Source organism: Calliopsis andreniformis, chromosome 4 (assembly GCF_051401765.1).
Source record: "Calliopsis andreniformis isolate RMS-2024a chromosome 4, iyCalAndr_principal, whole genome shotgun sequence".
In the NCBI taxonomy this organism is placed as follows: Eukaryota; Metazoa; Arthropoda; class Insecta; order Hymenoptera; family Andrenidae; genus Calliopsis; species Calliopsis andreniformis.
In genome coordinates, this window is record NC_135065.1 from 3,605,692 (window position 1) to 3,633,233 (window position 27,542).

The 27,542-nt window shown below is 35.3% G+C and overlaps 1 long non-coding RNA gene across 1 annotated transcript in view; it reads left to right on the top strand.

The window, feature by feature from the left end:
- LOC143178572 (uncharacterized) overlaps positions 1-27,542 on the top strand; it is a 126,103-nt gene that overhangs the window by 38,319 nt on the left and 60,242 nt on the right. Inside the window, exon 2 of the long non-coding RNA XR_013001811.1 lies at positions 8,665-8,721. This is a non-coding gene — a long non-coding RNA (uncharacterized LOC143178572). The remainder of the gene's footprint in view (positions 1-8,664; positions 8,722-27,542) is intronic.

Sequence of the window (27,542 nt, forward strand, 5' to 3'; positions counted from 1 at the left end):
AGGCTCTTCGGCAGAGGGGAACAGACTGCTCCCCATTGTTTAGCGCGGGAATGGATACGAGCTTGATGGAATACAAAATAGAGACGTGACCCAGCTCGATTGAGGAAGCTGGGTGGACGAGGCTCGGCGATGAAAGGAGGGAAGGTACGATGCCAGATAACGGGAAGAAAGAAATAAATCGGGAGGAAAGACGTGTCACGGTGACAATTCGCCGACGTCTATTGTGAAATCCCGAAGTGAATATCGCTGGCTACCATCGAGGGAAGCGGTGTCGAAAGGGGATTACGAATGTCGACGGCGATGAAGGGAAATACAACTGTAGTTGCCAGAGAACGTAATTTCAATGGAATATTCTGCCGTGTCCTGTGGACACAAACGAAATGAATGCAATGTCTTAAGATGTGTTAGCGTTCTGATGCTATTAGGGAAAGACCCCTGATTATTTGGATTACTTTAGAATAAATGAGGGAATTGTTGGATCTAGCGTATTGTTAGCATGCTTGCACAAGCTTAGATAAATACTACAGTATTGTATAACGAATTTATGTAATATTGTACATTGGTATGAAAAGGGGTAAAATTAATAAATATCTTTATATGGATTATTTTGATCAAAGATTCATATTTAAAATTTACTTCAGTTTGAAATCCATAATTGGAGGAATTTGAAGATTCTAATTAAGACTTGGAGGACTCAAAGCTTCTTCCGTGTTCTCTACAAGTTGATAGGTGCTAGAAACTCGCAAGAACGTCAGAATCAGAGTAACATTTAACAATGGTCTTTTGGCTGTTTAATCGATTGCATGCCGTGTTTACCAAGGACAGAGTTTCGACCAGTTGTAGACAATAATACTCAACTGCAAATATTTATGTATTGCCAAAGCTAATTCTACGGTTCCATAGGTACACATGTTTGCATACAGCATTTATTCGAAGAATATTCGTAATATTTGTTTGCATCACATTTTTTGACATTATTTAACTTACATAGTTGCAATAAATAATAATAAGGATTCGACGTGATGCAAACATCGATTGTTTAACAGGGAAACGTTAGAAAGTAAACATTAGTTACGGTTAGCTTTTTATAAATACTCTAAAAGCATTTCGTTTTGACATGTTTAGATAGCTTTCTTAGAACAAATAATGTTCACATGAGATATTTTTCATATCTTATACACAATTATTTTCATTTCATATATATCATATACATAAGGAAAAATATTTTACAACGAAAGAGTACTCATTTTTCAAGTGACATTCATTAAATACTTCTTAGCTAATCGTCATCGATGACACTAGAATCTCACAGTTTGTTTGAATAAACGCGTGCTTAAATCCTGCACATAGTCGTTCTCAGCAAGAAATCACCTATCGAACACCAATATAAACATTTAAAACGTTGGAAGTACTCTATAAAACCTCAAATACACAGATAAGCAATACAAAATGTAGGGTCGTAAAAGAAGCTCGCGCGAAGATTGATCGGCCTCAAAGCTGAATAGTATTCGTTGAATAGGACACTGATGAAAATCGTCAGAGGCGGTGGCCGAGAACAAACCGATTTCACGGAAGAAATAAAGAAAGGAGCGGATAAGGAGATGAAGCAAAGGGGGTGGGAAGATTTGGCATTGGAGGCGCGGAGGGTGCAAATAAATAAAGTGGAAGTACGTAGCGGCGCCGTAGTGTGGTACAACTACGTGTTGAGAAAGAAGATGAAGTGGTTGGAGACTGTGGTAGTATATGCAGGACTGTCGTGTCTGTTGTGCTGAAACTACCAGAGGATCTAATGGCGCGAAGTTCCGGTTCCACTCGCCGTAGCCCCCGAGTTTTATCGACAACTATCGTCGATGGTGGCAATTTTTGAGCCACCGACATCTCGGCCGCTTTGCGTGTTAACCTTCCACCCTCGTTCGCTCCTCTCCAACCTCCTCGACGCTATTCTTTGTCGCCGTGCTTGCTATGATTGCCTCGTTGCGCCTGGTCTCTGGCGAGAGACGAGAAAACGGCGACCCCTACTGGGAAATCGGAAAGGAATGGCGCTGCCGACCAGACTAGGTGCACAGACAAACATTACCATGCTTGGTCAAGTGGCTATGCGGCTCGGACCGAGTTCAAAGGACTGTGGCAAGTGGCCATAAATTTTATTGGTTTAGATATTATCTGGGAAGTAAAATGATAGAGAGGATGCCAAGTTTCAGAGCGATTTTATGCAGAGGTGTACTATTTAGGAATGGCATGGACAGGTTTATGACAGTCCAGGATGAAGATATGCTGGCATACTAATGCTCTGCTTGAAGGCGATTAGGGAAATTACTTCCTGGCTGATGTGTAGGTACTATTGGTTTTTCTAGTTGATTTGTCCACAGATTTTTTTTTATTTTAGCTCATTAATGGAATTGTGAAAGGATTCTTAGTAGATTTTGAAAACGTTTCAGGATATCCACTTTTGGCAAGCCTTGTAATAATTATTTTGACATGTTCAAACTCGACGTATTTTGACAAATAGTCCTTAATGATCTATAACGCTTTTATAGACACAATTGTTTAAACTTACATTGATTCGTTTAGGAATATTTTCTAATTTTTACTATTTTCAACAACTACAAGATGACATATTCCTAATATTTTTCTTTAGGTTCTTCTATCGACGAAATTTTTCTGTCTTATTGTAGTTCTTGATGCTAGTAATAAATGTTTATTAATCAAAATTTGGTAACTTTTTGTTAATAAAATTTCTTATTAAGCGCAACATCACTGAAATTTCAGTTCAACCATATTTTTCAGTCAATAAATTTAAATATTCTATCATATTAGAAACGTCATTTATTCATTGTTCATTATTCATTGTCAATTGGCACGTTTGATTATTGTGCTAGAAGTTACGATCAAAAATTGGAGTGCAATTAGAATAACAATGGAGAAATTGAAAAATGCTCCTATGCACGAAATCGTTCGTGTTAGACATTAATATCAGTATCGTATTCGACTGGCGCGTCGTATAATAACGCTTTGCATGCTAGAAATTGGATCGTTGTAAAGCATAATCTGATTTATTCCCAAGAAAATGTCGTTAAAATACTTTATTCTACACCGTTGTATTACTGATGATTTTATATCTACCCTCTCATCGACATGCAACTTACAACAGGTACCTTTCTTCCCGTCTTTCTTTCTACAAAATGGTAATCATATCGAAATAAAATCTTAATGACATTACCAGTTTATTACTCGAAATACCTACTCTAGACTAAATGAAACAGAGAATAATTGCGTGAATAGACATATATATATGGAATATAAAATGCAGTTGTATTGTGGATGGATTAGACCAATAGTTGTCATTGACTGTATTATTTTACATCTTCTGAAATATTCGGTAAAGGATCACGTTACTTGTAAATTTTTTTTTAAATATACTATTTTTCACTATAGTAATGTATAAGAGAAACTACATTTTGAAATTTGAAATTGTTAAATAAGCAAATCTGACAAGGATTATTGATTCTGTATAGTATACAACGATATATTATTTTTCATATCAATTTGTAGAAGTCTTTGGTAACAAATAACTTTCACATCTTCTTTTCTATCGATTAATTCATCAACCGAGGTCAAGGAAAACTTTTTTAATTAAAAACCTTTCGGTTTCAATTAATCTTTAGTGTCTTGTAGCGACTACATCTTTTTACTTTTCTCGTCTCCTTGTAAGTTGACGAAAGTTAGCATTTGTTCTTGGCAACCTCGTTTCGCTGTTATTCATTTTTTAATCGTATCACTGTACAATTAATAGACGGTTTTGCAAATAAAATTTTTGGGTTATTTAGAATGGGAAATGATTAAAAGTATGATGTGGCGAATAATTACCTACTTGTATGAAGTTTCTGAATCATTATGGTATATTTTTAAAAAATGTTATAATTACATAGTTAGAAGTAGCTAAATCATTAGTAAATTAGATGTATTAAAATTCGTGTCGAGTCACTGAGCAATATTCTTAAGCACGAAACGCTGTGTAGTTTATGTACCTTGTAATTAAGAATATTACATCAGCACCTAAACTAAACGCTAGGTATTATACTTTATTGTAGGAAGTATAATAGTAAGTCATAAAATGATTAATTTTTACATGGCACGATAGGCCTGGGGAACGTATAAAATTAATTTTTGCATAAATTCAACTGCCTATTATGTTGCTGTGTTCATCACATGTTGCAACAGTTTTTCGTTTAGTCATTACAGTGAATAAACGTTGTTGCTTATTTGCTGTCATATTTCAAGATAATATACTTCGTTACAAAGAACATTTTTTTTTTTTCTTTGACAAAATTAAATCACTGTTTTTAATTGTCAGCTATAACACTTTTTATGTATGAAACGTATGTATATTAAACCATTACTGAAAAGTGGAGTGTTTAAATATTAAGTGCTCTTAAAAATATAATAAATCGTAAATTTTATACACTTAATGTTCACTTTTTATGGTCGGGATTTTGATCTAAAATTGTTTAAATAAAAAAAGAAGGTTATGGACTGTTATAAATTTTGCCAAGGAAAACAAATGTTATAGTGAGAAAAAATCTGGTACTTTTGTCATATTATATGGATCATATCCCTGATGCAGTTTGACTTTGATCAATTAAAATATAATATTGATCATTCTGTCCTAAGTTTAGGATTCTTTAACCCTTTATTTTTTTAGACTGCGTCCATTTTTTGTTCCTATCATGCAGAACTGTAGGACAGGATACTATAAAATCTTAATTTGGATTGTGAATGGACTACAATCGTTTTTCCTCTGGACTGTGGACTCTGGACTCTTATACACCTTATACAATAATAATTGTTATTAATTATGGATGCAATTAAACCGAACACTATGTTAATTGCAAGTACTACGCATTTGCTTCATAATTTACGTATATGAAGCGACAATTACGAAGTGTCACGTGCATATGTATATTGCTATAGTTAAAAATTCAAGTGTAATATTAATGTAATTATTTTTTTAGTATAGGTTAACAAATTGCTTTTCGTTTAGTGTATTGATTATTATGTGAACTGTGCAAAGATTTTGAAACTATATGATTTATTGTGCAAATACTTAAATAGCAGTCGAAAAGATGGTAAGGAACCGAGTTTAAGTGATACAAATCAACCATATATCAGACGCGTTTCACACTACTACTTATGTACTATGAGTATAGTGTTTCCTTGCAGATTTGATCTTTATAGTAATTGGTAAATATTTTTAACCACATTAACATTACTATAGGTTTCATAAACACATATAATATTTTACATAAATGTGATATAAGGTCTTAATAAACACGTGAAAGATGATGCACTTTATGAGATCTTGATACAAAAATTTTCAGGATGTTTAGACATAATATAGTTTAATGTAATCTTACAATAATATACTAAATTGTAAATCAATTTCTACCTGTATACATGGAAATATAAAGGGTGTTTTACCACAAGTGTCAGAGATTTTAAGAAGTTATTTTACATATCAAAATAAAATGAAAGATAAGAATGATAAAATTGTGTTTGAAGCTTCATTTTCGAGTTATTATTTGGACAGGTGTGTCTGATCTAGGGATTAATTCTAATGCCAGTGCATAGTAGTCAGGTCAGGCACAGTGATGTAGTAGAATGAGGTCTTAAGTCAGACACATTTCACACGTATATCAAATGTGTTCTCATTAACTAATAACTCGCAAACGAAGGTCAAACACAATTTAGCAATTCTTGATCTTGCTTTTATTTTGAGAAGTAGAATCATTTTTTTATATTTCTGGCACTTGTCGTTGAACATCTTATACATCACATAAAATATACATGTGCTTAGGTATTCAAAAACCTCACTACGAATTAAAATATAATACTCTTGACTAATATAAAATATATAATTTCTTCTCTAAGCCCATGTCTTAAACCATTTAAATAAATTTTGTTATGCGATACGAAATCCATGTCTACAGACCATGAGTTGTCTAATATGAATAGAATACTAATTATAAATAGTATACAAAATTAAATACAACTTCTTTACTTCTCAAGTACTTCTTAAGTATCCCTAAATCCTGTTCCAGCAGGGTACCTTAACCACAGACCTAATTCACAAACCTCTGTAGAAATGAATACGGAAACATGAACAAATTTTCAAAAAATGTATTCAAACCACAAACTCCCTAACAACTTGAAAAATGATGCCTACTTCCCAGACCACGATATATACTCAGTTACATCATTCGTAACACTGGCGGATCTGTTGTCCTGCAATATGGCAACTACCCATATCCATACCATACACCCACGCATCTCAAGCGGCTGTCAGTTAAAGTTTGGACGTGTCCCCTCGCTGTCCTCGAACAACGTTCGCAAAATCCAAGATACAAAATCCTCCCTTCCCTGCATGAAGCGTTTCGACAATGCTGAACGGTGTCATGCGTTCCGCTCCTCGGATGCGGTTGAATTATGTATTTCGTTACCGTCGCGATAACAATTTGTCAGTGGGAGGTCCTCGAAGCCCAGCCCGCGACCAGCCGCACACACCGATTGCGTACATTATATACAAGTGCCGCGGGAATAGTTTAGCTCTCGGCCATCCCCACAGGTACGCGAAAGTTCAGGCGAAGCTCAAATCGTGGTAATAGTTTCGCCGTTTATAATTATGCACCTTTCCGGGACTAATGCAACGCTAAAGCGACGACTGTATTCAGCGACAGAAAGGATGCGATATTGCACGGCGAGGGACGCCTCTGAATATGTGAGTTTAAACTCGCGTATTGGTGCGGTTGAAAATATGACAAATTAAGCACTACGTGACCAGTGGATAATTATGAATTATTCTATTTTATTTTGTCGCCGACACGTCGCTAATTGTATGTTCGAAATTCGTGATAGACGTGCAGTTTGGATTAATAAAGGGTCGTGTAATTCTCGAGGAAATTAAAATTTAATATTGAAATACGGAAGTTGAGAATTGGTTTGTTGTAATAAGCACGGAGCATTTAATGTTATTTGAGAACGAAATAATTTTATTTCGTGAGATATGTACTTATTAAAAATTGATTTGGGTATTTTTAGGTATACACTCTAAAAAAATTACATGTCCTATCCTAGTGTGCAATGTTATATTTACTTTTAATATTAATAGTGTATCTAAACTTTGAAGAAAGGTACATATTAGAAGTTTAATATTTAAAAGAACTAATCCTTTTATAAGTAATGTGATATACCATGTGTATATGTACATACTTGAAAAATCAGAAAGTGGAGTTTGAGTTTTACAGTACATATAAACTACTTTTCGAAGTAATTGTAAGCAGAAAATAATTTCAAATTGTGATTTTTGAAAAACATGTGCGAATTTGTTACACTTGTTCAAGTTTTAATTCATCTTGATAGATACTGCTTTTATTTTACAGAGTACTCAAAGAAGTAAAGTCCGTTTTGTCCTTGTTTGACAAAATTTTCATGACAAATTACAACTATCAAAACATACACGTAGTTACATGTCTGTCAGTTTATTCAAGGAAGGCTAGTAGGTGTTGTGAGTTAAACAGACGAATCTATGTAATGTTAGTCTTCCCCAAACATTGATGTATATACAACTAATGCTGATTCTACATACAAAACAAATATTGCAAAATCGTTTAACTAAGAAGGATAACAAATACTCTAAATTTATAACATTGAACTTTTCTTGATTTTGAACTCATCCTCACTTAATTGCAATTACTGTATACACATATAAGGTTCAATGGATTCTCGAGATTTTTACTCAATTAGCTGTTGTGCGTGGTTCCTACTAATTCTTGGAATGAATTTCACACAAAATGAAGGAAAATAGTATTTAATCTCACCATAATTAGTTCTAGCTTCCAATCCATTCAGCAATTTCTAAAACACTACCTCCTCTGCCAATTACTATAATGAGGTCCTAAACCCGCAACAGCTAAGCAGTCTACTGTTCTTTTTCACGACCTTCATTGTCCCCTCAAATCTCGAGCACGTATAGTAAAATAGAATCCCTGTCAGGATGCTTAAAAAGTGAAAAAAAGAGGGAATTTCTGCAGCTCACGTATCTACATACGTGTCCATGTACAAGAAAAACCTCTGCCATACATCAGCGTGCAAATTATTTTCTGACATCATCTAGTCATGTTCCTCGCGCGAAGAAAACGCAGTGGGAAGCTCCGAGACGAAGTGAAAGCTCACAGGAAAATCTCGTTCTCGAAATTTTCGTCGGTTTTCCGGGAAGACACGTTCGAGCGTGCTCGTTTCATCCCTTCGTTCCCGCTCGCTAAATTATTCAATTCATTTTCGTATAGCTCCGAACTAACTCGAACTCCTCCGACTGTCTCTCCTCTTTTTCCATGGCTTTCGCAGTTGCCCGTGGTGTCCATCTTAAATTCAAGTCCCGCCTTTTGTCACGGATTTGACGTTGTTGCCGCTGTTGTATGTCCTCGGGGAGGTTAGCTCTTCGACGGAGAAAATAGACCATACATAAGTGAGGGACGCTAAATTTAGTATGTCGATGCATTGTGTCCACGTTCCTAGCGTTTGCTCAGACGATTCGTACAAGTGGTCTTGTTCTTTTCTGTGTTTTTAATGTACTCGGACAATTCTAATTGATGTCTCCTGTGTTTACAGGAATTCGCTGGAGAACTTAGTGGACCTCCTGGATGACGTCGTGAGGACAAATTTAAGGTATGTTAGTGTCTATAGTATTTGGATATTGGCATGTTGTATGCTGTGCGGACTGAGATAAATTGGAAATATAGATTTCAGTAGAAGGATTTTTTTTGGTCATTTTCTATCGATATAAGAAGGATATGGCTGGGACCACGAAAAGTATAATACAATTGAAGAGTTTACAATTAGGGATGGTATGAAACCTGTTGTCTAGTGACGTCACGAGGTGGGTATGGATCTTTTTGAATGAGGTGGGGATTGTCCCATCAACCAGTGATTGCTAGAAATGTCCACCCCATATGAAAGGTCTCTCCACACCTCATGACGTTAGTGGACAAAATGTTTCATACCATCCCTGTTTATAATAAAAACAGCCCTTATCAAATTTTACAATTTTCTAACATAATGGAATCTATTTCATCAAAACTGTAATACGTGTACTAGGATGAATTTGCTAGAAAGACATATAATTATAATCAAATTAACAAGACCTGAAGGTGCTTCAGTATTGCTTTGCTCCCCTAGAACAATACGAAAATTGATGAGGGTGGTTTTTGCTATGAAATCTTCAATTGTTATTTTCCTGTAATTGCATAATGCAGTATTTTTTAAATTGAAAATCTGAAACTCCACTGCAGCATAGAACATGCTAAAGAAGCAGAGTGGAAGCTAACTTTAAGATCATTGCAAGTATAAAAGCAGTCTCGTTTTGAAGAAGACTTTATATAGACTTATGTTGGCGAGATTATTTTCGTTAATGCAATGCAGAGGAACAAGAATCATCTAATTCTATATCCAGATTCTCCACATATTTATCTACTAGTTTCTGTGGCTATCATATTAGTTTATAACAGTCATTGAAATCTATTAGGAACATATTCAATTTAGTTAGGGCGAAAGTGTAATACTCTGAAAATACGTTTAAAATGGGAACTCTTTTGTGACTAAAGGTTGTCAGTGAAGAAATAGTAGAGAGTTAAAAGCAAAGTGGAATGTTTTATTCTCAAAAGCAACTTGGTCTATTCCCTAAGGCCAGTCGTGAGAATTTGTTGCGCGACAGCTTTATCGCTCACGAAAAATGCACAGATTTATATGGAAGTATTTACATTTGACAATGTGACTGCAATATGGCTTATTTTCTTTCCTGTTTTTGACAAAGCAAGAAAACTGTCGCACAAAATAAATGTCAGTGCCTAGGAACACTAACAATGTCTGTCTGTATTTTGCAATTCCATTCAATACTTGCTTTTTGCAATCTGAGCTCATTGAAGGTAATCGTGTTTCCATTGAATTAACTATTACAATAACATTCGATAAAAATTCATTTAAATCCTTGTATAAGTGCTTTAGAATCTTCTTGATCAATGCTAGGTATAGGCTGTTCATGCTTGAGAAACTGTCGACTAAAATTCTTTATTAAACTGCAAAGAAAGTACAGTACATAATAATTATTATTGATATAATAAATATCAAAAGGTAGCAGACAATTTGTCCTAAAATAAGAAAACAAATTTGGCAAAGTGAATACTTAATTTCGTATAGGACTTTATATACCTATGTACAATTTCTCTCTACGTGTGCTAAATTATATAACAAGTATCTAATTCACAGAAAATGCAATTGATAATATATGTGTACAAGGTTAAAAGGAAATTCTTCTGATAGTAAAATGATTTAGTATAAAATGAACAGACAGCTCTCCGCGTTTTTAGTAGAAAAAATGTACAAAAGGAATAGTACAATAAATTGAATTTATTAGAGTGCATAATTAATACAGATATTGCATTTATGGTAACTGTATTCAAACTGCTGAAAGAATGTTAAAGCATTAGGCCTGTATAGCTGTGATTTCATCTTATAGAAAAATCGAAATCAATGTTGCAGCTATTGCATTCATGTTTGCATATTCTTAGCACATACTGTACCTTAAGGGTCCTTCCTATTCAAACCTATGTAACTGTGGTACAATACGTAGTTGGAAAATGTAACGAAACGACAGAGATTTGATCAATTACGCGCGCGACGTACATAGTTCCTAACAAGAGCCATCATTACTTTGTGATGCATCGTATATGAGTCTCTATAATGGGATTTCACCAAATACGTTCAAAGGGAGCGAATAGTTATTGCATATGTTGGCATTGTTTTCGGGAGTGTGCTTGAAACGATTTTGAACCAGCTTAAATACAAAAGAACAATGTTTCCCATTTAGAGACATTCCGTTACATCGTTGTATTATTCCCTTTTGTGCATTTAGGATGTGATTAAATTGCGGATTGGTGTCATACAAGACCTGTGTTTGATCCAAATTCAAACACCATTATGAATTAAATTATATATAATATTACATATTTTTTGTAACTAATTAATTGCAGCTTTTGAGTAATTCTGGCATTATCTGAATGCTTTTTGGGTGTTCGAATATTACGAATAAATGTTAAATATTTCGTAAACTTTTAAAACCAGAAATTTATATAAGATTGCTTGTTTATCTGTGCTGTACTTTCACTCGTTTTATTGTATTGCACATAAGTATTGTAGCTATTATAATTAACATGCCTTATCTGGGAAACAAAGAATCTTGTTGTTATTTTAAGATTATTAATATTGAATGTACAAAAGATAAATCAGAATATTTATATTTAATGCTGATAATTCTGATTTATTAAAACCACTTTTAGTATCGTAAAATGATATGAAATACTATTTAAGTAGTATTATATTTAGTTTATATTTACTAGTACTACTACTATTAATAATACTATTTAAATAGTATTTATTGTCACCTAGAGTTAGTTTTCTATTTACCCCATTTTACAATTATTAACAAATTTATTCATGCTGCTGCTGACACACTTATTACAAAAGATATTGACTCTTAATAAGACTTTTACTAAGAAAGATATTAACTTTTAATAAGACTTTTACTAAGAGTCAATATGTTTCTTAATATTAGTAAAATAAATTCGATTGCAAGATACGTCGGCCTGTTTATAAAAAACCTAAATAATTGTGCGATAAACGACCTCTGCATTCTGAATACGAAGGTCTCCCATTTCTTATGTTTTTCATTCTTACTCCCTGTTTAAATAAGTGTCTCTAATATATTGCGCGCATGAATCCATAATTTTGCAAAGACGGCGCCCCTTTGTCGTAAAATACATACCGCGATCCAGCGCTCTTTGAAGCATGTTATTCATTAACGTGACTTAAGAAGCGCTCCTGAGGGCAAAGGTGAAATTGAGTGAAACAAGATTAAAACTCGGAACGAAATACTGTGTAAATTCATTGCTCCGGGTGTCTGGCTCGATGAAAGGAGTCACCGTTGCGCACGGAGAGAGGAATTTCTGATAGTGTTAAAGCACACCTAACGAACACTCTTCGAGTTGCCGCGCGTACCCCACGAAATCTTCTGCGTTTCCTCTTTCGACACAGCCTGTTCGATTGCTCGTTTCCTGCAACCCTTTTCACGCTGGGATCAAATTGCAAGGGATGTTCAACGATCTATTAAACCTTTCGGATCCGAACGTTTTCGGGCTATGAGGGAAAGTTTTTTTTTACTGGCGATTAAAAGTAGTAGCTTAAATAAGCCTACTTTAAAATTTGGTGATTTGAAACTTTTCAGTCTTTGGGTTTAGTACAAGTCAAAGACTTGCCTCTAAAAAAAGTCATATTTATTGCTTAGTGTTTTTGAGCTAAAAATTCAATGTTGAAGGTAGATAATATATTGTGCATGAGGGAGTTAACTTTATTTGCTTTTTCTTCAAAGGAGAAATGTTGATTTATGTTTTTTAAATGAAACTATAGTTTATCAGTAAAATGGAGCTACACTACATGCCACTTAACAAAGTTATATTTTACATAGGTATATTTATACAGATGGAAAGGCTGACGTCTTATAAAAAGTCTCACGTTAATTTTCACTGCCAAAGGTACAAGGGGGTGCTACACCTTTTTGTAATATGTATTTTCTCTATTCCAAATATCTAAATGACTATTTCCTCTTATTCTTTGAAGAACGTGTTGCATTTCTCTAATTCTTTTACCCTAAATTGTGCCATCAATAGTCTTGTTATTATTCGAATTCATTTCTACGATTTCAATGAAACCAAATATCTTGCTTCTCTAGCTCTTGGGATTTCTTCTGGCACCCGTATGCTGTTCTCACCTTATTTTTTTTTACATTTTCTGGCACGTCCGCGTCATTTCTTGCTCTATTTTTTCACTTCTTTTCATACTTATATTCTTTTATTTCATCTTGTGTTTTCTACTTGTGCTTTCAGACTTTTCTCTTGGCCTGATTCTTCTTCTTGGTTTCCTATTTCTGCTTCTTTGTGTGTAGTCCTATTTTCTTGCTGGTGTTGCTTGATATCTGCTGCTTCATCTTTTTCTTCTAATTCCTCTCCTTCAATAGCACACTGTCGTCAGTCTATTCATCAAATTCCACAGCACAGTACGTACTGTGTCTGCATTAGCACAATGTAAATGAATATTGCAATGTTCCTCAAACATCGCCAACCAGCTGCTTAGCGTACATGTCGAAGGTACTTCAATGTTAGTATAAATTTTTATTACCTTCTGGTGTAAGAGTAAATCCGTCGTTAAATTCTGCAACCCTTTCTTCATTAAAAATCGAGTATGCAAACGATGTTCCAAGTCCTTGAGTGTCCTTTAGTAACCGAAACCTTCTAAAGCTCTGCCATTGTACCTACTGCTGGACATTCGATATTCACTCATTAAAATTCGCACAAATGCTCTGTTCTCCAATTTTTCACAGATTTCTTTTCTGTATTGCACTGTGAAATGAAGCTTAGATCTGGTTATCTTAATTATAAGGAAAAAACTGATGCATTGAAAGAAAAAAAATCGGAAACTAACGTAATATATTTATTAAGATTTTAGAACATTTACTGGTAATTTTTAGTTTGCAGAAATGATTGTAATTGACGTTTTTCTCTTTATAATTCTCTTTACTGAAATTCATCCCTCAATAACCAGTTATTTTGACTTACGTTTTTTCCTACATGAAATGCATATTGCATGCATTGCATCACTGTCTTAATTAGGAGCATTTTTAAAATAATTTCTTACTAATTATAAACTGCGCACAAACTGCTTAATTTTCAAAATATAAGCTATCTAATGATATCATTTTCATGTTCTTCTGCATGCTGCTCCTGCGAGTAAAAATATGTCGGTTTATAAGAAATAGACTGTGGACATTTAATAAACAAAAATATGCACAATATCAAGAGTAAAGTACAGGTTACGATATTTGGAGATTGAAACGACTTATAACTTCATTTCCATTGGTTTAATTGTACTCATAAAAATTTGAATTCGCGTAAACAGTCCACTGTCTAATTGATATAAAATAGTAAAATGGTATTAGTTCGCAGAAAATTATGTAATATCGCAAGTACTGACGATATACAGAGTGTTCCATAAATCGTCTCCATTTCAATTTGAGTTTACATATAAATATAAAATCCTTTATGGACCACCTTGTACGTGTCCACCTCCTCAGGTCTAAGCCACCAACATTCCCTTATAAATCCACCTACTTCCTACAAAATTGCCATACAACCAAAATTCCAGCTTTAATTATGCAAATTTAAATACAGAGACACGAAAGCAATCTCCAGTCGCCAACGATACACTATCCCTCCTCCGTCATCCCACTTAACATCATTTTATTCGAGTCACGCATTCCGAGTTAACTATCATCCGCATCCATCAGCTTGGGCGCTGTGGCGTGTGCTATATCGCAAGATTACGTTTCGCCAGCATTGCCTCCGGTGAAAAAACGTCGCCCATCCCCTTTGCACGTATGAAAACACCGCGGCCAAGTAAGATTTTGTGTACGTTTTATGAAAATACGGGGTGGAATAAACGCGTGACGAATCTGCTCGGCGGATCAGTGGACCGAAGCATTCAGTGGCACGTGTACCTGCCGTGCTGCGTGAAATTTTTAATCCGAGTTCCGGCGTTCGTTGAATAGGCTCGGACTTCCCGCCTGTAAATTAAAAATATCTGCGTCGTTGGTGTTTTTCGAATTCACGCTGTAATTGAATCGAGCCGAGCACCAGGCAAAAATATTTCGCCCAACTTTCGAAAGGGTGCGCCTGAAAATTTCAGCGTACACGGTTCCCCTGTAATTACAAACGCGATCCGTTTCTGGGAGTAGAGTTACAACTTCCTCGCGCCATGGTTCTCGGTATATATCATAATGCTCGTGCAAACTTCACGAGGTGATATATGAAGTTCGGTAAAGTTTCGAGTCACGTGTGGAACTTGAGCGACGCGTACCTGTCCTCGTTTCGAATTCAAAAAATAGCGATGGGAATTGTGCTCGTCTTTGCTTCGCTGCTTTGAATACGAGAAGTTTTTGGTATAATTGTAAGTCCAGCGTCATATTATGTAGAAGATTCTCTGTGACATTTGAGCGGAGGTGTAGGACTGAATTTAGGACGCAAATGATGTCTGCGAAAGATCTACTTTTGTTTCAAAGCTATAAACTTCTTTGTGTTATGGTGATACTGTGAAAGAGACAGAGTTATATCCTTTTTATTATTTGAGGTTTAAAGTTGCACGAAGTAAAATCTTTCTCTTCATTTTTGGAGGATTTACGCTTTCATCGGATATACACATGTCCTGCAGAATGTTTTTATTAAAATACTACCAGGAAAATGCATTATAAGAGATTGGAAAATGATATAATACGTATTAACTGTTATAAAAGTCGAACATGTGTTTTACCAAATTTTATTGAAGGATTTTCCATGTTTACATAAACACTCTGTAAATGTTATACTACAAATCGATATCTAAACGCTCCATTGGCAAAATGTAGTTAGGGTTTAGTGTTTAGGATGGGTTCGTGAATGTCATAGATTCTGAGGCACGTACAACCTCAAAATCAATTAGCGGTGGACTTACAGCATTAGGTATCTACACCCTTCACATAAAGGGTCACTCCAGGGCCATTTCGAGATCATAAATTGGTAATATTGTCCTAGAGAAGATGTACGAGTAGAGGATCGTATCAGTATTATGATCCTTGAATTAATGAAGAGTTAGGCTCGTATTAACATTCAAAAGCATGAATTTCAAATATATACATATTACTAATTTGCTGCAATGACATGATTAAAAAATATCCTTTTGAATTATTAGGTAATATAGTAGGAACGGTTTTTGCATTAAATGGCGATATCACATTTCCCAAAAATCGTGATTTTTTATTATATCACTGTTGTAACAAATGGGTGATGTGTATTCATGGTGAAGATTTACAAAAAGTATTTTAAATAATTGCTAACTTCTTTTAATGCTTATTGAGTTGACATTTCACCATGTTGTCTGTGAATAGTTGTTGGTGTATTTTATTGAAGACGATAAATTTCCTAATTTTCATGAGAAGTGTTTTATGAAAAATTCATTAAGATATCGAATTTTCAAATATTCATGGTTTTAAACTTTCATGGTTTTTAGTTTTTGAACTTCTGAAGTTTTCATTTTTTAAATTATGGTGGTTACACTGTCAAAGCGTAAAAGTTAGAACCTGTAAGCTTACTTAAAATTTGCATACTTGTAAATTATAATAAAGATCACAATATTCGAAATATTCGAAAATTTGTAAACTTCTCAAGAAAAAAGTTGAAGACACACAGAGTCATGTTAATTGTTAGTATCTCATAAAATAATAAAACAGTATACTCCAAGGAAATTGTAAGAGTTACTAGATCATTTATCTCGAATTCTCTAAACTAATAACTCATTTAGTGAAAAAGTGAACGTTATATTTATGAACTCATAATATCATGACTACTTGTCACTCATAGTATCATGAATATTTTTCAAGATTACCTAGATTTCTTCAGGAATATATGTATAATAAAGAAGTATGAGTATGTAAAGAATGTATAAGATCTATAAATATAATTAAAAATTCTTTTATATCCAATCAAAGTTAAAATATTAAATCAAATTTCGACTGATCATTTCTTGCAACAAGGTTACACTAAACCTTTCCCTTCAAGAATTGACAATACATGAGATTTCAAACGAACAATTTCTAGTCCTCACAATTTTCTCTGAACTGCTAGTTACAAAGATCCAACGTGTGTTTCATAAAAAATATTTCAAGATTCAAGGCCATTAAAACTTAAATTCCTGGTGCATTACTCTAACTTTACAACAGCAATTAGTAGGAACTTAAAAATTACCGAACTATCCCACGCAACACGATGATTAATATCCCCTGGCTTCAGTTCCACAGAGGCATTTCTCTGCGTCTGTGTTCATGCACACCAAGAGTTTCCCCATGTACCGTGCGCGAAAACCATAAAGCGGACATCGAAAGTTCGGAAATATTGACGTACCTGGTCGGAGGTTCGCGTGAGCGTGAACTGGCCAGCGCATTCGTGAATTCACGCTACTAAAAGCTCGCTGGCATTACGCTCGTAATACGTTCCGACACTTTAGATTGATTAAGCGGCAGACAGGCCGTTGCGCGCTTGCAGGGCTGTTGCTAAATGTCTCACATCTGTCACCGAGCTTTTCCACCACCTACGCGGACTTGCATGCCCATGTGTTGCCTCGCGGATGCCCGAAAGGACCAGGAAAAACATACCGCGAGCCACCGAGAACTCTCCCTCACAGCATTCGCTATCATCCTTCAGACCTTGGCTCCACCCCTTCGTTCAGACGGGCATCCAAGAAAATTATCTCGTCCCATCGCGAGCCTCGCTGAGACATCGCCATTGTACGGTGTGTATTACGTGAAATTGCGCAACCACATGGATAGCAACGAATCAAACTGTTGAACGTGGTTATTAGAGTTCTTGAGATAAATTACAGTGGCGGGGGAGAAGTATGCTCGACTGGATCGACAGTTGGGAATTAATAACTGTAATTATGGAGATACTCTTGGAGATTGAATTGGACCAGGTACATGGTAGATAAGCCGATCTGTTGTTGGAGAGTACCTACTTCGGGTTCAGTGGAATAGGTTGCTACTCGTTTTAAATTTATCTCTTTCAGGTGCACGTTAATCTTCTGGGTGAAAAAGATGGTTTCTGTTGGCTCTTTCAGCGGGGCGAACATACATTTATTTCATACCTTAGGAACAGGAACATATTGACTGCTGTAATCTAATTTTTTAAAATGAATTTTGAAAGAACAGATGAAGCTGTTTGTACTCTGATTTTTGGGGAGAAGATATAAATATCCAAAAGGCATTAGTCAGGCATAAATATCCAAAAGTATGCATATATGAAGAAATATTTAACTGTTGAAATGCTTGAACAGTATTAGCAGTAGACGTTATGACGTTGGCTTGTGTTCTCATTAAACAGCTATGGAAACATCAAAAGTGATTTATGTTTGCTCAACATAGAAATAGAGGATTCTTAAACAAATATTATACTCTAGCTGTATTAAGGAAGATAGCAAAAATTTCCAGTTACCATCTAGAATTCTTGGCTATTTCTTCTCTTCATGTACTGTTCCATTCATGAATTGTCGATAGATTGATTATTCATAAATGAAGCTAGATTGGGTATTGCTAAAATAGCCAATTAGAATCTTTCATAATGTGAAAGTGTTTTCACATACTATTTCAAATTAGTATGCACTCAACATCCGTACGTTATGTATCGCTAACTATCTGCCTCTCATTTAAACAACTCGCGCAAGGTTAATTAGACGTGGCATGCAAATAGTTGTTCATTGTGAAAGAGTTTATGTGAATTATAGAAGCTAAATAAGCATTCACGCGAGGAAGTGAGAAAATTGATGCGAGTGTGTGGTGAGTAACGTGAGCAACGTGTGCAAAAGTCCTAAATCGGTAAAGTCATCAGTAAATCAGTGCAAAGAATTCGCAAGAAACTTCGTGTGTTTATGAAACAGTTACGTTTTTAATAATTGGTCTGTTCTTTTATTTTTCATTTTATGCTGACGTGAACGAAATGTCCAGGATGTTCGACAGTAGATGTCCAAGAGAGATTCTTCAAGCGTTTAGAAGTGTTCGAAGATTCATTTTCGAGTTATTAATTGTTGAAGATGCATCTAAAATGTGTTGAGAATGTATCTTACGTACAGAGATATTTTACTTCCAACGCACGTTCGCTACTTAGGTCAGGTGCAACAGTGTTAGCAGAATGGAACAGAATAAGTCTAGATAGACATATTTCATCAGATACACTTTATCCATCTTTTTACTATTATCAAATACACTTTTGGTGAACCATAGGTGTATCAATTACATGTTTGTTTCTCTCCCCTGAAAAGAACATATTAACTTCTATTTAAATTTAGTGGAAATCTTATTTAATTTGTATTATAATTGGGACATTGTACAAATCTTTACTTTCATTTAATGAGAATTTAATAAGACTGACAATTGTCGATCAACAAGTTAATCTACAAGTAATATTCCACCAGTGGACTAGTCGTTCTAGATTTCCCCTTTAACACTACAGTTTACATCCATTGTTGATAGACTGTTCAGGCTTGAGAGCAGTTGATCGGCTATTCAAATTAGTGGTCATAAATTATCCACATCTCAATTATTAATAATATGATACGTTTCATTGACTGTTCTCTATAGTCAGGCAAGGAAGAATGCGAAATGAAAAGGGATAGATTTCTCTCACGTTGGGACTGTTTCCAATTTCGCGGATGTTTTGTCGCGTACTGAATCGTCAAGTAGCGAGCTTTCGTAGCAATTCAGTCAGGGCTATTTGTTATTCGTCTCTCTTTTTGCGTCTGCCGAATACTTCCCCCTTGGGATCAGTACCTCGACCAGACACGTCAAGCAATTCTAAAGAACGTATAGAGTTTTCGCAAAACATTGCTACAAGATTCTCGTATAATATACATGCACATGTACATGTGTTCACTCAACATAGCAAATTGCAGATACATTGACTTTGTATGTAATTCTATTGTATACTTCTAATAAAAATTTGTCATCAGATAACATATTTTTACGAAATTTTAACATATTTTTACGAAATGTTACAACCAGGACCAAATGCTTCATATGTAAAATTGAAGCAATGCCGAAACGAAGGTCTAAAACAAGTATTAAAGCATTTAATCTCTCTTATGTTAGTTTATAAATGGATATTAAATAAGTTTTAGTCGTAGAGTCAGATTTATGAAAGCTTGAAATTTTGATACAAAGTAATTTATAATGTACCTATAATCCTCTGCAGTAATTCAATGTAATGGCAGTTAGACTGATGATACTGTGAAACCGTTACAGGACTACATAATGCAGAAAATTTATTCTGATGATTTATCGGAAAACGATATTAGCTTTCCGTAAATTGATTAAGAATATATTTGCATAATAACTTGGAAAGTTCGGATATAAGATAAGCCTGTACATACAATAAAGTCTAGTTAGAAAATTTTACATGCGGTAGTGGTCATTAAAACTACAAAATTAAAATTAAAATTACAACATTTTCTTTGAAATATAGTTTGTTGAATATGTAGATTCTTGTATTGCAAATATAGTAACTGCACTAAATTCGTTTATAAATTAAAATTTTAAATAAAAAGCTCCGAAACATTGATCTTTTAAAGTGGAGCAACTTCTATGATCTCTACAGTATATTTCCATAGTTTATAATGGATCTCTACATGAATCTGAATGAATACAGAAATGAATGCTATATGAATACTACATTAATACTACATGAATACTATTAAAAACAATCTCAGTAGACCTCAGTAGCAAAATTTGTAACGCCAGTCATCAGTTACGTACTATATTAATCTTCAAATATATTTTTCTTGAAGACGTAGCCTTCAGTGCAGTTTTGTTATTCTTTACTTTCATCTTATTTCGAGCCACATAATCTCGCTGACCTCAATTGAACCACAAATTTTGGCCCACTCTGCACAACTATTTACCTCGATTTTGCTTTGACTTTAGGATTATGAATCAAAGGCACGTAGAGGAAACCTATTACAAAATAGTATTTCATAGTTACGTAAAATGGCACAGATAACGTACACTTATAAATTTATGGGTTCATTGTCAAATTATACAAAAGTATAGATGAGAAATTTCGTTACCTAAATCTCTTCCTAAAATAAGTTTGACCACGTTATGTACAGTTTTCGGCAAAGTCAACAGAAAGCGCTTATCAGGGAGTCCAGCCCAGGTTCCCGAAACCGTTCTCACTTTCTAGCGTTCTGATCATAAATTTTCATTGGAGAGTAACTTCCCGAGCTGAATTCTGTGCTAGCTTTTGCCGCGGGATTAACGTGGCCTTTTCTCTCATTGTTTTCATGACGTTACCATGATGGAAGGCTCTTGGGACTCGGCTCTGTCGAAGAGTCGTCGTCCATTCGAAGTTTCGGCTCTTCGGGAGCGATTGTTCTCGAGCAGCACCGTGAAAACCGGGGAAGCCCAGCGTTCCCTGTCTTTTTCTACTTAAGTAATGGTCCGCCGCTGTTGCAATTTCTGGCTAATGGAACGATATCGTCTTTTTCCTATTTCTGCGCTCGCGATCCGACGCACTCGACCGCGAGGTTGTATCAGCATCAGCTCCACTCGGACCGCGATATCCATTTTCGAGTAATTGTTTTGGTATACTATATGCAAATACCCACGGGCGAGCCAGCATTTAGCAAATTGCGAACCCGTTGCGTACATTTTTTGCCCGACTCGCTGGCTAGACGCTGCAAGAGCTGTGCGTTAGTATTCACTCGTAACTGTAATGCCAAGAATGCTTTCCTTTTGTAAAATTCAATGTGATGTTGCTGTTCAAGTACTTCAACCACTTACTCTACCTTTTACCGTTTCACAGCATCAAGATTGCGAGCTCTGACCATGGGATTGTTGCTGAGTAGATCGACCTAACAGGAGTCGACTTTTTTAGCGTTTATGCAGGACAGGGGATGCTTGGTCGATTTTAATGGACTTGACATGTGCCGTTGAGGTTAATGTCCTGAGTAATCTTTTTTGTAGCTATAATCGCTGACCGGTTATAAACACTTGAAGGATTGGAGACAGAAGTTTACGTCTTTCTGGAACCAACCATTTTATGGCGCAGACGGAAATTTACGCCTGCTTCAGTGATATCGTAAAGTATACCGAGACCAATAGTAATTGTAGTTTAGAAATAAATCACTCTGGTGCTTAAAGTGTTAAATTAGGTTTGTGTTAGACTTGGAATTGGAAATGTAATCTTATATTATATGAACTGTAAATGATATTAGAGTAGAGGATTGTGGAACACTGAAGAGTCTAAAGGAGAGGCTGCACGGAGGCAACGATGGGCGACATTTTGTTGTTGTCCGTGTTTCTTGAAAAAGTTGCCACTTGTTATTTGTTTCCATAGGGAACGGTTTACATTTGCAATATAAATAAATGTTTCTTTAGTCTGTACGTTTTGTTGCTCGCTGTAGTTACTGAAACAAACACGGTTTATACGTACATATGTGATAATTTGTTGTAGGCAACAAATATAGCCTACAGAATCCAAATGTTCCTTGGACTTTGTTACTCTAGTGTGGATAAAAAGTTTTCTTAAATTACAGTTGGTTGGAAATCTTTTGGAACCTGCAGCAACAAGAAGAGACAATATGTTTCTCGTTGATGCCTTAGGGGAGTCGCTGTTTAATATTAAAACAATAACAAGTAGGCTGACAATTGAGTTTGAGTTGATTTAGGTTGGTTTATGTTAGGCCTAGGTTACTTTAGTTAATTTGAGTTTGAGTTGATTTGGGTTGGTTTATGTTAGGCCTAGGTTATTTTTGTTAATTCATCTCCCTGAAGCAGTGTTAGGCATAATAACACATGTTAAAATTATAATTGGGCATTGGTAAGCATTCGCTTACTGGTAAGTATTCAGTTATTCAGCTGAAGCCACCACATGAATCGATGAATTCAAGAACAATACAAGTTCAAAAACTACATTTTGAGATATTTGGTCTCAACATGTAGTTCCATGCATTTTACATATCTGTACTCCAGAGCCAAAGTGTATTAAGTCACACAGAACATAAGTGGACTTAATATATTTTGACTCTGGGGTCCAGATATATTTCTGAGATTATTTCGAAATACCTAATCTTGGATTTGTACTATTCTTCGACTCACTGCTTCATGCCTATCGTTTCTCTTGATCCCACGTTCAAATCCTTCAGTAAATCCCAATGCCATTCACTCTAACCACAGAACAGAGAAAGACTCTAATCCTGAATAAACATTTATTGTATTACGTGCACCCACCCAGATGGGAAATCGAAACGTTTAATTTATCCATCGAAGGATGAATTCAAACGCGAGCGAACGCCAAGGCAGGCGAAATCCACGTTAGCCGAGCCGTATCGAGATTTCTCGGAAACGCGTAAACAGATCGCGCGTGAATTCGCCTAGTTTCTAGAACGGCTCACTGGTATCAGAGTCGTATTAGAATTCGTCTCGGTGCTGGATGCAATTCTGCGGCCGCTTAGATGCTGGCGCGTGTATCATCCAGGATATTGGTGTTCATCATCGATCCTGACGCTGCGGAGATGGCTGCACAGCGGCGCTTAAGGAACGTTAATCACGACGATTCACCGTGCTATTCGGATTCGGGTACATTCAATTTCGGGACGAATTGTCCGTGGTCGTGGCTGGTACAATAGAAACAACCAGAGCTTTGGTTTCGCGCCTACTCAAAATTAGAACGCCTCTTCTCCGTTGGCTACGTGGCCTGCTGACGTTTATGGGATCTCTGACGTCCTGCTCGAGGTACATTGTAACGAGCTAGCTGGCGCCTCTATAGACCTACCTGGCTGTCCCTCCTAAGCTTCCAACCCGTGATCTTATACCCTGCTCTGACAGTACCCGCGTACGCGTGTGTAACCGTGACAAACCGTGCGCTGATATCTAGACAATAAATTGTCCATATCAGCAGTGAGCAGTAACGGACCGTCTCGGTGAATGAAGGGACATCCCTTGGAGAACACCTTAATCGTAGCACGCCACTGACGTCCAACGTGGATTCCTGTATTCTTGTAGGGTTAGCCTAAGCCTCGATGACTATGGACACTGACGTGATAGTGTTCGACATGGCAGGAGTTGAATTAGGGGATGTGTATGTATGGAAGAGGAAGCTTTTAGGTATGATTGTCCAATTGTTTTTCAATACTTGGGACGGTTGAGATTGCATGTTGAGTTATAGAGGGTATATTGTCAGCTAAAATCTAGAAATTAAATTGTGTATTAGAGAAAGTTGTAATATTCTATTTCGGGAATCAAGTTGAAGGAATTATAAACATTTATACCTGTGCGTGATTGCGAATTGCATTGATGTGTGGAAGTGTCAGCTTTGAGCTGAGGAAAATCCTATCAGACGACAGGATTTTAGATATGATTGGGTGCTATACTTACTGTTAGCAAAAAAATTAATTACGATTCCAATACTTATAAAATTGCAGATCATAGAATTGCCCAACGTGTATTGATGTTTTACATATTGTTTGTGTATGTCTTTTTGAACATTATAAAAATGTTTAAGACAGAAACATTATTTGAAATCGTTTATATTGTGATAAATACGGAACTTGACACAAAAACACAAAAAAATAGTTAGGATCTTCAATATAAATAAATCTTTTTTAAAATGCACTATTATTCCACCTAATCCAGTGACTGAAAATATTCTAAACGGATAAACAATTTGAGATATGCTAGCACGCGTTTCAAGTTGAACATTTCCGAGTTAATTGTACCTCGAATCACGTTCATTTCACACGCGTGATTGAATAATTGCTTATTTCAGCGATCCAGCAAGGACTGGATCAATTACATACCAGCGTGTTCTCATGAAGCGTGCCACGTTATATGAAAAACGCTCGCGTCATGCACTTATTTAAGGAATTGACATCTAGCGTTCGTTGGCTCTGATTTCGCACTTACAAATCATGGCAATCGTCTAATTGGAAATTCCAATTTAACCGGAATGGCATTTGATAAGCTTAGAATTTAAATAGTAGTCGAGGAATTCATGATATTTTATATTGAATATTTTTTGTGAGTTGGGAGCTTTTTATGTGCACATCCTCTCTCGAATTTAATTTTTCTACACGGCAAATAGATATGAGCTTTTTTATATTTTGCAGTTGAAATTTTCGTACAGCGCATTTTACATACCAGTACTTCTTTAATTTACATACGTAAATTATTCTTCTCTGGTTTAAAGTTTTAGCATCGCTTTCTGGAGAAGCAAAATTTTTAACGCTAAAATAAAATTCCTTTCTCCCTTGTTATATTTCAAGGTAACAAAAATGTAGAATGATTTCTATTCATTCTTATGCATGAACTGTTTGATGAAATATTCCTCTGAGAACCTAGGGATCAGAATGAAGAAAAAGATAGTAGTATAAATAAAGTGCAAGGAAGGTAGCACAAAAAATAATCTAAAAAATACATTCTGTTCATACAATTGAAATATAGTGTATTTGAAAAATTTGTTTCTTCTTTTTAAGCTGTTTTACGTATGCAAAGTAACCAAATGTAAGAGAAACGGGATAATTATTTGCATGATGGTAGTATTTCACTGTTGCTTGTAGTGTCAATTTTTAATTAATCATTTATATGAGATTCGCAATTAAAATTTTAAGTTAGATTATCTTGAATAACTTATTTCTTTATTTGAACAACACTATTTTTGTGTAATTCTTTTATTAAAATTTTTCTTGATAGCTTTTATAATACTTGTAATAGTTATACAAAATGTTCGACAACAGGTATCGGAAAAAAGCCTAAAATTTGCACTAAATATTTCCAACTTGGGTCTTATTCTACTGTCGACGTGTATTAGTCGAGTGAGATACAGCAAATTCAGTAGAATAAGTGCGACAACTTCTAAGTTAGACATATTTCACGTGTATTGTAGGAATTTTTTCACCAATCAGTAACTCAGAAAAGAAGTCTGAAACGCCATTTCGTCTATCTTCATCTTTCTCTTGTTTTAGCACATAGTATCTCCTAAAAGTTCCCCAAAATTTCTAACACCTTCCTTTGAACATCTTGTATAATTGGGATTATCAATCATGTAAGAGTAGCATATAAGTCAAATTGTCTAATATGTATTTGCATGGTGATTTTCTATAAAATAGGGCTTATGTTTTTAAGAATTATCTTCTTCCACACCTAGGTTAGTGATATGGTCGCCCATTTTCAGTACTCATGGTCAGTTTTAAGAAACATCAACTAGAATGATTACTTTAACGAAGATTGCTGTTAACAAAAGTTTCAGACGCCAAAACTGATAAAAAAGTTTGTAATTCCTTTACGTGTGTTCCTTGCTTCTACATTCTCAGCAACGATTGACATATCGTAAATCCATAGCATAGGACAGTGGACAGCACACGCGGGAGCAATCGGTCATCGCCATATTTGGCTCTGAATACCTGGCAAGGGCCCCTCACCTCAATTCAGTTACAGATTGACAAATTACGTAGGTGTTCTTCATCCACTAGAACCGATTACTCACTTCCCGAATGTTTGATGTACAATAGATTGCCCCCATAATCGTACTTTTGTATGTGGGCTGTCCTATTTTGGAAAATATTGGTTAAGCATCATGCACTTCTATTGCTGGACACTTGGCAAGATTCTTCACTGTCTAATTCATTGAGATGGAGCATAAAAATATTGAAGATCACGAGAAAATTCAAATAAGAACGCGGATACTTTTTCTACAAGAAAGTGAGATTATTAAAAGATGCAAGTTATGTTCCTATGTTCCTTCTTACACATTGTACATCTCTCTCTCTCTCACTCTCTTTCTGTCATTTGCCCAATATTTATTATTTTCTTTAATATTGCCACACCTTGGCCATGTTATCGTTTTTTATAAACTTCTTTCGCTGTCTTTTCTCAAATACTTCAGTAGATGTGCATGTGGTTCACTGTCTTTACACCTTCTATTGTAGGTGCCTACATACTTTGCTTCCTGCCTAGGGTAAAGGATATTTCTACATTTTCTATTTTATTTTAAGGCTTTAATAGTCTAATGTAACGTATGATGAGGCATGAAACGTATCTATACATATGTTGTATTAATATTTCATTGGCCTATTTAGTTACTGTAAGGTAATTATGTAGCATTGTGTAATTAGTATTAAATAACTATCATGCATTGTGTTTCTGTGCAGAATATTTAAGAAATTGCATGTCTTTCTTTGAATAATATTGGTGATTAAATATACAGTCTGAATATTAAAAAGTAGATATTATTAAAAAAGAAAGTATTGTGAAATATTGGAGTTATGAAATATTGAAGTTATGAGATATTTTCCTGGAATCCTATGTACAGCTCCCCACTGTGCGAAGTGAAAACCCCTACTAATGAACAAGTTTGCTGTACACAGTGCAATCAGTCGAAAATGTGCAATAAAATTTATTTGAATTGCATTTCATTCTCAAAAAGGTTAAGGACCTCTATTAATGCTAATAAATCTAAAACAGTTCGTTAATAAAATGCTGTGAGTAAAAAATACTGATTTCATATAAATTTCTTATTCAGAATGTTTCCTGGATTTCATCAATATTTCTGTAACAAAACTTTGTTCTTCCATACAAATTCAAAGAATTCTTAGGAATACCCTATATAAAGTACCTTTATTGCTTCCTCTTTCTCAGTCCATTTTTATAATAGCCTACATAATGAAAAGTACAGTGGCACAAATCAAATAACCTGTTTCGAGGAAGGTGGACGTCTAGACCAGGAATATCTGCAATCCGTAACGCGGCGTCGCGTCGTTGCGTCGGTGCAGGTTGCAATCAGGACACAAGGGGAGCTCAATTGAGATTGGCT